Below are 14,106 nucleotides of genomic sequence, written 5' to 3'. Positions count from 1 at the left end.
ACCCTATCCTACTGTAAGACAGGCTAACCCCCAACAGTCCATTTTCATGCAGTTAACCCTATCCTGCTGTAAGACAGGCTAACCGCTAACAGTCCATTTCCATGCAGTTAACCCTATTCTGCTGTAAGACAGGCTAACCGCTAACAGTCCATTTCCATGCAGTTAACCCTATCCTGCTGTAAGACAGGCTAACCGCTAACAGTCCATTTCCATGCAGTTAACCCTATCCTGCTTTAAGACAGGCTAACCGCTAACAGTCCATTTCCATGCAGTTAACCCTATCCTGCTGTAAGACAGGCTAACCGCTAACAGTCCATTTCCATGCAGTTAACCCTATCCTGCTGTAAGACAGGCTAACCGCTAACAGTCCATGTCCATGCAGTTAACCCTATCCTGCTGTAGGACAGGCTAACCGCTAACAGTCCATTTCCATGCAGTTAACCCTATCCTGCTGTAAGACAGGCTAACCGCTAACAGTCCATTTCCAAGCAGTTAACCCTATCCTGCTGTAAGACAGGCTAACCGCTAACAGTCCATTTCCATGCAGTTAACCCTATCCTGGTGTAACAGATCCACAGCTAGATTCTACTCTGCTCTGTTCGTTTGAAGATGACACATATCATCTGGGTAATAATCTGGGTAATAGTCTGGGTAATAATCGGGGTAATAGTCTGGGTAATAGTCTGGGTAATAATCTGGGTAATAGTCTGGGTAATAGTCTGTTTAATAGTCTGGGTAATAGTCTGGGTAATAGTCTGGGTAATAGTCTGGGTAATAACCATGGTAATAGGCTGGGTAATAGTCTGGGTAATAGTCTGTTTAATAGTCTGGGTAATAATCTGGGTAATAGTCTGGTTAATAGTCTGGGTAATAGTCTGGGTAATAGTCTGGGTAATAATCTGGGTAATAGTCTGGGTAATAGTCTGTTTAATAGTCTGGGTAATAGTCTGGGTAATAGTCTGGGTAATAGTCTGGGTAATAGTCTGTTTAATAGTCTGGGTAATAGTCTAGGTAATAGTCTGGGTAATAGTCTGGGTAATAATCTGGGTAATAGTCTGGGTAATAGTCTGGGTAATAATCTGGGTAATAGTCTGGGTAATAGTCTGTTTAATAGTCTGGGTAATAGTCTGGGTAATAGTCTGGGTAATAGTCTGGGTAATAGTCTGGGTAATAACCATGGTAATAGGCTGGGTAATAGTCTGGGTAATAGTCTGTTTAATAGTCTGGGTAATAATCTGGGTAATAGTCTGGTTAATAGTCTGGGTAATAGTCTGGGTAATAGTCTGGGTAATAATCTGGGTAATAGTCTGTTTAATAGTCTGGGTAATAGTCTGGGTAATAGTCTGGGTAATAGTCTGTTTAATAGTCTGGGTAATAGTCTGGGTAATAGTCTGGGTAATAGTCTGGGTAATAGTCTGGGTAATAATCTGGGTAATAGTCTGGGTAATAATCGGGGTAATAGTCTGGGTAATAGTCTGGGTAATAATCTGGGTAATAGTCTGGGTAATAGTCTGTTTAATAGTCTGGGTAATAGTCTGGGTAATAGTCTGGGTAATAGTCTGGGTAATAACCATGGTAATAGGCTGGGTAATAGTCTGGGTAATAGTCTGTTTAATAGTCTGGGTAATAATCTGGGTAATAGTCTGGTTAATAGTCTGGGTAATAGTCTGGGTAATAGTCTGGGTAATAATCTGGGTAATAGTCTGGGTAATAGTCTGTTTAATAGTCTGGGTAATAGTCTGGGTAATAGTCTGGGTAATAGTCTGTTTAATAGTCTGGGTAATAGTCTAGGTAATAGTCTGGGTAATAGTCTGGGTAATAATCTGGGTAATAGTCTGGGTAATAGTCTGGGTAATAATCTGGGTAATAGTCTGGGTAATAGTCTGTTTAATAGTCTGGGTAATAGTCTGGGTAATAGTCTGGGTAATAGTCTGGGTAATAACCATGGTAATAGGCTGGGTAATAGTCTGGGTAATAGTCTGTTTAATAGTCTGGGTAATAATCTGGGTAATAGTCTGGTTAATAGTCTGGGTAATAGTCTGGGTAATAGTCTGGGTAATAATCTGGGTAATAGTCTGTTTAATAGTCTGGGTAATAGTCTGGGTAATAGTCTGGGTAATAGTCTGTTTAATAGTCTGGGTAATAGTCTGGGTAATAGTCTGGGTAATAGTCTGGGTAATAGTCTGGGTAATAATCTGGGTAATAATCTGGGTAATAGTCTGGGTAATAGTCTGGGTAATAACCATGGTAATAGGCTGGGTAATAGTCTGGGTAATAGTCTGGGTAATAGTCTGTTTAATAGTCTGTGTAATAATCTGGGTAATAGTCTGGTTAATAGTCTGGGTAATAGTCTGGGTAATAGTCTGGGTAATAATCTGGGTAATAGTCTGTTTAATAGTCTGGGTAATAGTCTGGGTAATAGTCTGGGTAATAGTCTGTTTAATAGTCTGGGTAATAGTCTGGGTAATAGTCTGGGTAATAGTCTGGGTAATAGTCTGGGTAATAGTCTGGGTAATAGTCTGGGTAATAATCTGGGTAATAATCTGGGTAATAGTCTGGGTAATAGTCTGGGTAATAACCATGGTAATAGGCTGGGTAATAGTCTGGGTAATAATCTGGGTAATAGTCTGGGTAATAGTCTGGGTAATAACCATGGTAATAGGCTGGGTAATAGTCTGGGTAATAGTCTGGGTAATAGTCTGGGTAATAGTCTGTTTAATAGTCTGGGTAATAATCTGGGTAATAATCTGGTTAATAGTCTGGGTAATAGTCTGGGTAATAGTCTGTTTAATAGTCTGGGTAATAATCTGGGTAATAGTCTGGTTAATAATCTGGGTAATAGTCTGGGTAATCAAATCAAATCAAATCAAGTTTATTTTATATAGCCCTTCGTACATCAGCTAATATCTCGAAGTGCTGTACAGACACCCAGCCTAAAACCCCAAACAGCAAGCAATGCAGGTGTAGAAGCACGGTGGCTAGGAAAAACTCCCTAGAAAGGCCAAAACCTAGGAAGAAACCTAGAGAGGAACCAGGCTATGAGGGGTGGCCAGTCCTCTTCTGGCTGTGCTGGGTGGAGATTATAACAGAACTATGCCAAGATGTTAAAAATGTTCATAAGTGACAAGCGTGGTCAAATAATAATCATGAATAATTTTCAGTTGGCTTTTCATAGCCGATCATCAAGAGTTGAAAATAGCAGGTCCGGGACAGGTGGCGGTTCCATAACCGCAGGCAGAACAGCTGAAACTGGAATAGCAGCAAGGCCAGGTGGACTGGGGACAGCAAGGAGCCATCACGCCCGGCAGCCCCGACGCACGGTCCCAGGGCTCAGGTCCTCCGAGAGAGAGAAAGAGAGAGAGAAGGAGAGAATTAGAGAGAGCCAAGATTTTCAAAATGTTCATAAATGACAAGCATGGTCAAATAATAATCAGGAATAAATGTCAGTTGGCTTTTCATAGCCGATCATTAAGAATTGAAAACAGCAGGTCTGGGACAGGTAGGGGTTCCATAACCGCAGGCAGAACAGTTGAAACTGGAATAGCAGCAGGGCCAGGCGGACTGGGGACAGCAAGGAGTCATCATGCCCGGTAGTCCTGACGTATGGTCCTAGGGCTCCGGTCCTCCTATTACCCAGTAATAGTCTGGGTAATAGTCTGGGTAATAGTCTGGGTAATAATCTGGGTAATAATCTGGGTAATAATCTGGGTAATAGTCTGGGTAATAGTCTGGGTAATAACCATGGTAATAGTCTGGGTAATAGTCTGGGTAATAGTCTGGGTAATAATCTGGGTAATAATCTGGGTAATAGTCTGGGTAATAGTCTGGGTAATAACCATGGTAATAGTCTGGGTAATAGTCTGGGTAATAGTCTGGGTAATAATCTGGGTAATAGTCTGGGTAATAGTCTGGGTAACAGTCTGGGTAACAGTCTGGGTAATAGTTTGGGTAATATTCTGGGTAATAGTCTGGTTAAAAAACTGGGTAATAGTCTGGTTTATATCCTGGGTAATTTTCTGGGTAATATTCTGTGTAATAGTCTGGGTATTAGCCTTGGTAATGGTATGGGTTCTGTTATGGGTAATTTCCTTGGTAATAGTCTGAATAATAGCCTTTCTCTCTCTCTCTCTCTCTCTCTCTCTCTCTCTCTCTCTCTCTCTCTTTCCACATATTGCCTTCCTTTACCCCTCCTTATCCCCCCATCCCCCCGTTACTCTCTAAATGAACCTCCAGGCCTTCAACACCCTGTTGGAACACAGCCTGGGGGATGAATGGATAGAGACTGGGAGGGAAAGGCTAGGGGGTGAAAGTGAGGGGAGGGGAAGGCTAGGGGGTGAAGGTGAGGGGAGGGGAAGGCTAGGAGGTGAATGTGAGGAGAAGGAGGGAAAGGCTAGGAGGTGAAGGTAAGTGGAAGGCTAGGATGTGAAGGTGATGGGAAGGAGGGAAAGGCTAGGATGTGAAGGTGGGGAAGGAGGAGTAAGCTAGGAGGTGAAAGTGAGGAAGGCTAGGAGGTGAAAGTGAGGGGAAGGCTAGGAGGTGAAAGTGAGGGGAAGGAGGGGAAGGCTAGGAGGTGAAGATGAGGGGAAGGAGGGGAAGGCTAGGATGTGAAGGTGGGGAAGGAGGAGTAAGCTAGGAGGTGAAAGTGAGGAAGGCTAGGAGGTGAAAGCGAGGGGAAGGAGGGGAAGGCTAGGAGGTGAAGATGAGGGGAAGGAGGGGAAGGCTAGGAGGTGAAGGTGAGGGGAAGGCTAGGAGGTGAAGGAGGGAAAGGAGGGAAAGGCTAGGAGGTGAAGGTGAGGGGAAGGCTAGGAGGTGAAGATGAGGGAAAGGAGGGGAAGGCTAGGAGGTGAAGATGAGGGAAAGGAGGGGAAGGCTAGGAGGTGAAGATGAGGGAAAGGAGGGGAAGGCTAGGAGGGGAAGGAGGGAAAGAAGGGGAAGGCTAGGAGGTTAAGGAGGGGGAAGAACCAATCATCCTTCTCCAGCCCAGAGCTCAACCTGCTGGGTCAGGTTACCCCTGTCTCCCCCACCACAGGCAGCCTCCTGTTCCTGCTACACAGCGGGAGGTCCCACTCCCAGCCTCCTGTTCCTGCTACACAGCGGGAGGTCCCACTCCCAGCCTCCTGTTCCTGCTACACAGTGGGAGGTCCCACTCCCAGCCTCCTGTTCCTGATACACAGTGGGAGGTCCCACTCCCAGCCTCCTGTTCCTGCTACACAGTGGGAGGTCCCACTCCCAGCCTCCTGTTCCTGCTACACAGCGGGAGGTCCCACTGCCAGCCTCCTGTTCCTAGTACACAGCGGGAGGTCCCACTCCCAGCCTCCTGTTCCTGCTACACAGTGGGAGGTCCCACTCCCAGCCTCCTGTTCCTGCTACACAGCGGGAGGTCCCCAGCCTCCTGTTCCTGCTACACAGCGGGAGGTCCCACTCCCAGCCTCCTGTTCCTGCTTCACAGCGGGAGGTCCCACTCCCAGCCTCCTGTTCCTGCTACACAGTGGGAGGTCCCACTCCCAGCCTCCTGTTCCTGCTACACAGCGGGAGGTCCCACTCCCAGCCTCCTGTTCCTGCTACACAGCGGGAGGTCCCACTCCCAGCCTCCTGTTCCTGCTACACAGCGGGAGGTCCCACTCCCAGCCTCCTGTTCCTGTTACACAGCGGGAGGTCCCACTCCCAGCCTCCTGTTCCTGCTACACAGCAGGAGGTCCCACTCCCAGCCTCCTGTTCCTGCTACACAGCGGGAGGTCCCACTCCCAGCCTCCTGTTCCTGCTACACAGTGGGAGGTCCCACTCCCAGCCTCCTGTTCCTGTTACACAGCAGGAGGTCCCACTCCCAGCCTCCTGTTCCTGCTACACAGCAGGAGGTCCCACTCCCAACCTCCTGTTCCTGCTACACAGCAGGAGGTCCCACTCCCAGCCTCCTGTTCCTGCTACACAGCAGGAGGTCCCACTCCCAGCCTCCTGTTCCTGTTACACAGCGGGAGGTCCCACTCCCAGCCTCCTGTTCCTGTTACACAGCGGGAGGTCCCACTCCCAGCCTCCTGTTCCTGCTACACAGCGGGAGGTCCCACTCCCAGCCTCCTGTTCCTGCTACACAGCGGGAGGTCCCACTCCCAGCCTCCTGTTCCTGCTTCACAGCGGGAGGTCCCACTCCCAGCCTCCTGTTCCTGCTTCACAGCGGGAGGTCCCACTCCCAGCCTCCTGTTCCTGCTTCACAGCGGGAGGTCCCACTCCCAGCCTCCTGTTCCTGCTACACAGCGGGAGGTCCCACTCCCAGCCTCCTGTTCCTGCTTCACAGCGGGAGGTCCCACTCCCAGCCTCCTGTTCCTGCTACACAGCAGGAGGTCCCACTCCCAGCCTCCTGTTCCTGCTTCACAGCGGGAGGTCCCACTCCCAGCCTCCGGTTCCTGCTTCACAGCGGGAGGTCCCACTCCCAGCCTCCTGTTCCTGCTTCACAGCGGGAGGTCCCACTCCCAGCCTCCTGTTCCTGTTAAACAGCGGGAGGTCCCACTCCCAGCCTCCTGTTCCTGCTTCACAGCGGGAGGTCCCACTCCCAGCCTCCTGTTCCTGCTACACAGCAGGAGATCCCACTCCCAGCCTCCTGTTCCTGTTACACAGCGGGAGGTCCCACTCCCAGCCTCCTGTTCCTGTTACACAGCGGGAGGTCCCACTCCCAGCCTCCTGTTCCTGCTACACAGCGGGAGGTCCCACTCCCAGCCTCCTGTTCCTGCTACACAGCAGGAGGTCCCACTCCCAGCCTCCTGTTCCTGCTTCACAGCGGGAGGTCCCACTCCCAGCCTCCTGTTCCTGCTTCACAGCGGGAGGTCCCACTCCCAGCCTCCTATTCCTGCTTCACAGCGGGAGGTCCCACTCCCAGCCTCCTGTTCCTGCTACACAGCGGGAGGTCCCACTCCCAGCCTCCTGTTCCTGCTTCACAGCGGGAGGTCCCACTCCCAGCCTCCTGTTCCTGCTACACAGCAGGAGGTCCCACTCCCAGCCTCCTGTTCCTGCTTCACAGCGGGAGGTCCCACTCCCAGCCTCCGGTTCCTGCTTCACAGCGGGAGGTCCCAATCCCAGCCTCCTGTTCCTGCTTCACAGCGGGAGGTCCCACTCCCAGCCTCCTGTTCCTGTTAAACAGCGGGAGGTCCCACTCCCAGCCTCCTGTTCCTGCTTCACAGTGGGAGGTCCCACTCCCAGCCTCCTGTTCCTGCTTCACAGCGGGAGGTCCCACTCCCAGCCCCCTGTTCCTGCTTCACAGCGGGAGGTCCCACTCCCAGCCTCCTGTTCCTGTTACACAGTGGGAGGTCCCACTCCCAGCCTCCTGTTCCTGCTACACAGTGGGAGGTCCCACTCCCAGCCTCCTGTTCCTGCTACACAGCGGGAGGTCCCACTCCCAGCCTCCTGTTCCTGCTACACAGCGGGAGGTCCCACTCCCAGCCTCCTGTTCCTAGTTCACAGCGGGAGGTCCCACTCCCAGCCTCCTGTTCCTGTTAAACAGCGGGAGGTCCCACTCCCAGCCTCCTGTTCCTGCTACACAGCGGGAGGTCCCACTCCCAGCCTCCTGTTCCTGCTTCACAGCGGGAGGTCCCACTCCCAGCCTCCTGTTCCTGCTTCACAGCGGGAGGTCCCACTCCCAGCCTCCGGTTCCTGTTACACAGTGGGAGGTCCCACTCCCAGCCTCCTGTTCCTGCTACACAGTGGGAGGTCCCACTCCCAGCCTCCTGTTCCTGCTACACAGTGGGAGGTCCCACTCCCAGCCTCCTGTTCCTAGTTCACAGCGGGAGGTCCCACTCCCAGCCTCCTGTTCCTGCTACACAGCGGGAGGTCCCACTCCCAGCCTCCTGTTCCTGCTACACAGCAGGAGGTCCCACTCCCAGCCTCCTGTTCCTGTTAAACAGCGGGAGGTCCCACTCCCAGCCTCCTGTTCCTGCTACACAGTGGGAGGTCCCACTCCCAGCCTCTTGTTCCTGCTTCACAGCGGGAGGTCCCACTCCCAGCCTCCTGTTCCTGTTACACAGCGGGAGGTCCCACTCCCAGCCTCCTGTTCCTGCTACACAGCGGGAGGTCCCACTCCCAGCCTCCTGTTCCTGCTACACAGCAGGAGGTCCCACTCCCAGCCTCCTGTTCCTGCTTCACAGCGGGAGGTCCCACTCCCAGCCTCCTGTTCCTGCTTCACAGCGGGAGGTCCCACTCCCAGCCTCCTGTTCCTGCTTCACAGCGGGAGGTCCCACTCCCAGCCTCCTGTTCCTGCTACACAGCGGGAGGTCCCACTCCCAGCCTCCTGTTCCTGCTTCACAGCGGGAGGTCCCACTCCCAGCCTCCTGTTCCTGCTACACAGCAGGAGGTCCCACTCCCAGCCTCCTGTTCCTGCTTCACAGCGGGAGGTCCCACTCCCAGCCTCCTGTTCCTGCTACACAGCGGGAGGTCCCACTCCCAGCCTCCTGTTCCTGCTTCACAGCGGGAGGTCCCACTCCCAGCCTCCTGTTCCTGCTACACAGCAGGAGGTCCCACTCCCAGCCTCTTGTTCCTGCTTCACAGCCGGAGGTCCCACTCCCAGCCTCCGGTTCCTGCTTCACAGCGGGAGGTCCCACTCCCAGCCTCCTGTTCCTGCTTCACAGCGGGAGGTCCCACTCCCAGCCTCCTGTTCCTGTTAAACAGCGGGAGGTCCCACTCCCAGCCTCCTGTTCCTGCTTCACAGCGGGAGGTCCCACTCCCAGCCTCCTGTTCCTGCTACACAGCAGGAGATCCCACTCCCAGCCTCCTGTTCCTGTTACACAGCGGGAGGTCCCACTCCCAGCCTCCTGTTCCTGTTACACAGCGGGAGGTCCCATTCCCAGCCTCCTGTTCCTGCTACACAGCAGGAGGTCCCACTCCCAGCCTCCTGTTCCTGCTACACAGCAGGAGGTCCCACTCCCAGCCTCCAGTTCCTGCTTCACAGCGGGAGGTCCCACTCCCAGCCTCCTGTTCCTGCTTCACAGCGGGAGGTCCCACTCCCAGCCTCCTGTTCCTGCTTCACAGCGGGAGGTCCCACTCCCAGCTTCCTGTTCCTGCTACACAGCGGGAGGTCCCACTCCCAGCCTCCTGTTCCTGCTTCACAGCGGGAGGTCCCACTCCCAGCCTCCTGTTCCTGCTACACAGCAGGAGGTCCCACTCCCAGCCTCCTGTTCCTGCTTCACAGCGGGAGGTCCCACTCCCAGCCTCCGGTTCCTGCTTCACAGCGGGAGGTCCCACTCCCAGCCTCCTGTTCCTGCTTCACAGCGGGAGGTCCCACTCCCAGCCTCCTGTTCCTGTTAAACAGCGGGAGGTCCCACTCCCAGCCTCCTGTTCCTGCTTCACAGCGGGAGGTCCCACTCCCAGCCTCCTGTTCCTGCTTCACAGCGGGAGGTCCCACTCCCAGCCTCCTGTTCCTGCTTCACAGCGGGAGGTCCCACTCCCAGCCTCCTGTTCCTGTTACACAGTGGGAGGTCCCACTCCCAGCCTCCTGTTCCTGCTACACAGTGGGAGGTCCCACTCCCAGCCTCCTGTTCCTGCTACACAGCGGGAGGTCCCACTCCCAGCCTCCTGTTCCTGCTACACAGCGGGAGGTCCCACTCCCAGCCTCCTGTTCCTAGTTCACAGCGGGAGGTCCCACTCCCAGCCTCCTGTTCCTGTTAAACAGCGGGAGGTCCCACTCCCAGCCTCCTGTTCCTGCTACACAGCGGGAGGTCCCACTCCCAGCCTCCTGTTCCTGCTTCACAGCGGGAGGTCCCACTCCCAGCCTCCTGTTCCTGCTACACAGTGGGAGGTCCCACTCCCAGCCTCCTGTTCCTGCTACACAGCGGGAGGTCCCACTCCCAGCCTCCTGTTCCTGCTACACAGCGGGAGGTCCCACTCCCAGCCTCCTGTTCCTAGTTCACAGCGGGAGGTCCCACTCCCAGCCTCCTGTTCCTGTTAAACAGCGGGAGGTCCCACTCCCAGCCTCCTGTTCCTGCTACACAGCGGGAGGTCCCACTCCCAGCCTCCTGTTCCTGCTTCACAGCGGGAGGTCCCACTCCCAGCCTCCTGTTCCTGCTTCACAGCGGGAGGTCCCACTCCCAGCCTCCGGTTCCTGTTACACAGTGGGAGGTCCCACTCCCAGCCTCCTGTTCCTGCTACACAGTGGGAGGTCCCACTCCCAGCCTCCTGTTCCTGCTACACAGCGGGAGGTCCCACTCCCAGCCTCCTGTTCCTGCTACACAGCGGGAGGTCCCACTCCCAGCCTCCTGTTCCTAGTTCACAGCGGGAGGTCCCACTCCCAGCCTCCTGTTCCTGTTAAACAGCGGGAGGTCCCACTCCCAGCCTCCTGTTCCTGCTACACAGCGGGAGGTCCCACTCCCAGCCTCCTGTTCCTGCTTCACAGCGGGAGGTCCCACTCCCAGCCTCCTGTTCCTGTTACACAGTGGGAGGTCCCACTCCCAGCCTCCTGTTCCTGCTACACAGTGGGAGGTCCCACTCCCAGCCTCCTGTTCCTGCTACACAGCGGGAGGTCCCACTCCCAGCCTCCTGTTCCTGCTACACAGCGGGAGGTCCCACTCCCAGCCTCCTGTTCCTAGTTCACAGCGGGAGGTCCCACTCCCAGCCTCCTGTTCCTGTTAAACAGCGGGAGGTCCCACTCCCAGCCTCCTGTTCCTGCTACACAGCGGGAGGTCCCACTCCCAGCCTCCTGTTCCTGCTTCACAGCGGGAGGTCCCACTCCCAGCCTCCTGTTCCTGCTTCACAGCGGGAGGTCCCACTCCCAGCCTCCGGTTCCTGTTACACAGTGGGAGGTCCCACTCCCAGCCTCCTGTTCCTGCTACACAGTGGGAGGTCCCACTCCCAGCCTCCTGTTCCTGCTACACAGTGGGAGGTCCCACTCCCAGCCTCCTGTTCCTAGTTCACAGCGGGAGGTCCCACTCCCAGCCTCCTGTTCCTGCTTCACAGCGGGAGGTCCCACTCCCAGCCTCCTGTTCCTGTTAAACAGCGGGAGGTCCCACTCCCAGCCTCCTGTTCCTGCTACACAGCGGGAGGTCCCACTCCCAGCCTCCTGTTCCTGCTTCACAGCGGGAGGTCCCACTCCCAGCCTCCTGTTCCTGTTACACAGTGGGAGGTCCCACTCCCAGCCTCCTGTTCCTGCTACACAGTGGGAGGTCCCACTCCCAGCCTCCTGTTCCTGCTACACAGCGGGAGGTCCCACTCCCAGCCTCCTGTTACTGCTACACAGCGGGAGGTCCCACTCCCAGCCTCCTGTTCCTAGTTCACAGCGGGAGGTCCCACTCCCAGCCTCCTGTTCCTGTTAAACAGCGGGAGGTCCCACTCCCAGCCTCCTGTTCCTGCTACACAGCGGGAGGTCCCACTCCCAGCCTCCTGTTCCTGCTTCACAGCGGGAGGTCCCACTCCCAGCCTCCTGTTCCTGCTTCACAGCGGGAGGTCCCACTCCCAGCCTCCGGTTCCTGTTACACAGTGGGAGGTCCCACTCCCAGCCTCCTGTTCCTGCTACACAGTGGGAGGTCCCACTCCCAGCCTCCTGTTCCTGCTACACAGTGGGAGGTCCCACTCCCAGCCTCCTGTTCCTAGTTCACAGCGGGAGGTCCCACTCCCAGCCTCCTGTTCCTGCTACACAGCGGGAGGTCCCACTCCCAGCCTCCTGTTCCTGCTACACAGCAGGAGGTCCCACTCCCAGCCTCCTGTTCCTGTTAAACAGCGGGAGGTCCCACTCCCAGCCTCCTGTTCCTGCTACACAGTGGGAGGTCCCACTCCCAGCCTCCTGTTCCTGCTTCACAGCGGGAGGTCCCACTCCCAGCCTCCTGTTCCTGTTACACAGCGGGAGGTCCCACTCCCAGCCTCCTGTTCCTGCTACACAGCGGGAGGTCCCACTCCCAGCCTCCTGTTCCTGCTACACAGCAGGAGGTCCCACTCCCAGCCTCCTGTTCCTGCTTCACAGCGGGAGGTCCCACTCCCAGCCTCCTGTTCCTGCTTCACAGCGGGAGGTCCCACTCCCAGCCTCCTGTTCCTGCTTCACAGCGGGAGGTCCTACTCCCAGCCTCCTGTTCCTGCTACACAGCGGGAGGTCCCACTCCCAGCCTCCTGTTCCTGCTTCACAGGGGGAGGTCCCACTCCCAGCCTCCTGTTCCTGCTACACAGCAGGAGGTCCCACTCCCAGCCTCCTGTTCCTGCTTCACAGCGGGAGGTCCCACTCCCAGCCTCCGGTTCCTGCTTCACAGCGGGAGGTCCCACTCCCAGCCTCCTGTTCCTGCTTCACAGCGGGAGGTCCCACTCCCAGCCTCCTGTTCTTGTTAAACAGCGGGAGGTCCCACTCCCAGCCTCCTGTTCCTGCTTCACAGCGGGAGGTCCCACTCCCAGCCTCCTGTTCCTGCTTCACAGGGGGAGGTCCCACTCCCAGCCTCCTGTTCCTGCTTCACAGCGGGAGGTCCCACTCCCAGCCTCCTGTTCCTGTTACACAGTGGGAGGTCCCACTCCCAGCCTCCTGTTCCTGCTACACAGTGGGAGGTCCCACTCCCAGCCTCCTGTTCCTGCTACACAGCGGGAGGTCCCACTCCCAGCCTCCTGTTCCTGCTACACAGCGGGAGGTCCCACTCCCAGCCTCCTGTTCCTAGTTCACAGCGGGAGGTCCCACTCCCAGCCTCCTGTTCCTGTTAAACAGCGGGAGGTCCCACTCCCAGCCTCCTGTTCCTGCTACACAGCGGGAGGTCCCACTCCCAGCCTCCTGTTCCTGCTTCACAGCGGGAGGTCCCACTCCCAGCCTCCTGTTCCTGCTTCACAGCGGGAGGTCCCACTCCCAGCCTCCGGTTCCTAGTTCACAGCGGGAGGTCCCACTCCCAGCCTCCTGTTCCTGTTAAACAGCGGGAGGTCCCACTCCCAGCCTCCTGTTCCTGCTACACAGCGGGAGGTCCCACTCCCAGCCTCCTGTTCCTGCTTCACAGCGGGAGGTCCCACTCCCAGCCTCCTGTTCCTGCTTCACAGCGGGAGGTCCCACTCCCAGCCTCCGGTTCCTGTTACACAGTGGGAGGTCCCACTCCCAGCCTCCTGTTCCTGCTACACAGTGGGAGGTCCCACTCCCAGCCTCCTGTTCCTGCTACACAGTGGGAGGTCCCACTCCCAGCCTCCTGTTCCTAGTTCACAGCGGGAGGTCCCACTCCCAGCCTCCTGTTCCTGCTACACAGCGGGAGGTCCCACTCCCAGCCTCCTGTTCCTGCTACACAGCAGGAGGTCCCACTCCCAGCCTCCTGTTCCTGTTAAACAGCGGGAGGTCCCACTCCCAGCCTCCTGTTCCTGCTACACAGTGGGAGGTCCCACTCCCAGCCTCCTGTTCCTGCTTCACAGCGGGAGGTCCCACTCCCAGCCTCCTGTTCCTGTTACACAGCGGGAGGTCCCACTCCCAGCCTCCTGTTCCTGCTACACAGCGGGAGGTCCCACTCCCAGCCTCCTGTTCCTGCTACACAGCAGGAGGTCCCACTCCCAGCCTCCTGTTCCTGCTTCACAGCGGGAGGTCCCACTCCCAGCCTCCTGTTCCTGCTACACAGCAGGAGGTCCCACTCCCAGCCTCCTGTTCCTGCTTCACAGCGGGAGGTCCCACTCCCAGCCTCCTGTTCCTGCTTCACAGCGGGAGGTCCCACTCCCAGCCTCCTGTTCCTGCTTCACAGCGGGAGGTCCCACTCCCAGCCTCCTGTTCCTGCTTCACAGCGGGAGGTCCCACTCCCAGCCTCCTGTTCCTGCTACACAGCAGGAGGTCCCACTCCCAGCCTCCTGTTCCTGCTTCACAGCGGGAGGTCCCACTCCCAGCCTCCGGTTCCTGCTTCACAGCGGGAGGTCCCACTCCCAGCCTCCTGTTCCTGCTTCACAGCGGGAGGTCCCACTCCCAGCCTCCTGTTCTTGTTAAACAGCGGGAGGTCCCACTCCCAGCCTCCTGTTCCTGCTTCACAGCGGGAGGTCCCACTCCCAGCCTCCTGTTCCTGCTTCACAGGGGGAGGTCCCACTCCCAGCCTCCTGTTCCTGCTTCACAGCGGGAGGTCCCACTCCCAGCCTCCTGTTCCTGTTACACAGTGGGGGGTCCCACTCCCAGCCTCCTGTTCCTGCTACACAGTGGGAGGTCCCACTCCC

Source organism: Salvelinus alpinus, chromosome 11 (assembly GCF_045679555.1).
Source record: "Salvelinus alpinus chromosome 11, SLU_Salpinus.1, whole genome shotgun sequence".
Lineage (NCBI taxonomy): Eukaryota > Metazoa > Chordata > Actinopteri > Salmoniformes > Salmonidae > Salvelinus > Salvelinus alpinus.
This window is presented reverse-complemented; position numbering follows the sequence as displayed.